Genomic DNA, 1,850 nt, shown 5'->3' with positions numbered 1-1,850 from the left:
CCTGCTATAAACTCAAGAGAGGCAAGAAAAGTACAGCAAGTGTTCTTGGGTTTGTCTTTGGCAATCTTACATACTCCATTATTTCACCCCAAATTTGGCTAATTTTTGCAAAAAAAAACCAATATGTACATTCAGTTGTAAGTAATAATGGTTTTTCCGTGTGCAAAGAATTACAGATGTGAACTTTCTTAAACTGATTATTTTATGTACAAGCATATTTCTTATGCAAAAATAGGGAAATGTGGGAATTTGATTATAGAAAAGGCCAATTGCCTTGATAAGAGAGAAATGGCTGCAACCAGTCCTGATATTGGAACTGGAGAACGGCTTACAATATTTCCTTGCTGCTGTTGAAAGAAATGTCCTTCTGGGTTCGGCTCCAAGTGGGGAAAAAGACACTGGAGACATGGAGGCTACTTGGAAAGATGGTTTCCAAGGGCTACATGGCTTGAGCCTTGAACAGAAAAGGTGATCACATGCTTCAATGTTGGTGGAGAAGAAGAGAAGGGCTGAAGGAGGCGCTTGCTAGGCTTTTTATAACCTGTTTATCCCACCTCTCTGTTTCCTGTTCCTGTGTAAGAAATGTATTCTGATTGGTTGTCAGACTCCCATGGGGCCATGCAGTGGCTACTCTCTAGGCTGTGTTTTGAATCCAGGGATGGATGAGTTCTCAGATGCCATGTGGAGAGTTGAGTAAAGTTCCAACATTATAATGCCTTTACTCCCATCCTCCCTGGGGGCTGCAGTGGAGAAGTCTTTATTATGTAAAGTGGACTAGCCTGGCCCATTCAATGGTCCATTGAGAAAGTGGGGATGGGCAGGAAGCTACAGGCAACTGTTCTGTCCTTTAAAACATGTTTCTTTTCATATCCAGAGAAATATTCTGCCTTTTCAATATTTCCTAGGATATTTCATTTTTCTGGGAGAGGGCTGGGTGATAACTTCCCACACTGTAAAGAGATTTGTTTTCAAAATTACCCCTTGTAACTTTACAGGCACAATGACCTTGGATCCCCCAATTCCCCGATGACATTGTTTTCAGCCAAACAAAGCCTGCAGAATGGAAACGCCAATCTCTAAAAAGATGAAAGCAGCGATTAAAACTTGAAGGGGAGAGAAACAGAGGGAGACGGAGTGATATAAAACACGGAAACACGTAGATGCTAAAACACAAAGGTCGGTGTGTACCAAACGGAAGCGATTATATTTTTGCAGCTCACCGCTTGGAGGGGGAGACCACGTGACACAACCCTGGGCTGATGCCACCAAAGATGCAGGACACAACAACAACAACAACAAAATGAACCAATAGAACAGAACTCCGCTTCCACCCGGAACGGTATATATATATATATGCTAATCTTCCAGCCATCCTTCGGTCTGCCTCCCTTCCCGGTGCCGGGAGCCGCGCAGCTCCCCCTTAAATCGTGTCCTCCGTTTAACGAGTGACCTCCGCCTTCCTCTCTCCGCTAATCTCGTTGCTTTCGTGTTTCATTTTCCACGGACTGGACTCTCCCGCGGGTTTTTAAGGCAGATTGAAAGCCATGACATCACCTCCCTCCCTCCCTCCTCCGGGCGAAGACATAAAGACCGAGAGGTAGCGGCAAGGAAAAAGTACCGCTGCCGGTGATGTTGGTGCTGATGTTGCAGAGCTCGCCAAGGACACTCGGCAGAGCCTTCACTGCCGCCGCGATCTCCCTTTTCTCTTCTTCTTCCTCCTCCTCCTCTTCCTCTATTGTCGAACTCCCGGCTTGCCCCTGCCGCCAGCACCTTGACGCCGCCCGGTTTCTCCCCCATGCAGACGGCCCTGGCGTCGATCCGTGGGCAAACGGGAGCTAGCAACGCCCGCG

Source organism: Thamnophis elegans, chromosome 4 (genome assembly GCF_009769535.1).
Source record: "Thamnophis elegans isolate rThaEle1 chromosome 4, rThaEle1.pri, whole genome shotgun sequence".
NCBI classification, from domain to species: Eukaryota; Metazoa; Chordata; class Lepidosauria; order Squamata; family Colubridae; genus Thamnophis; species Thamnophis elegans.
This window is presented reverse-complemented; position numbering follows the sequence as displayed.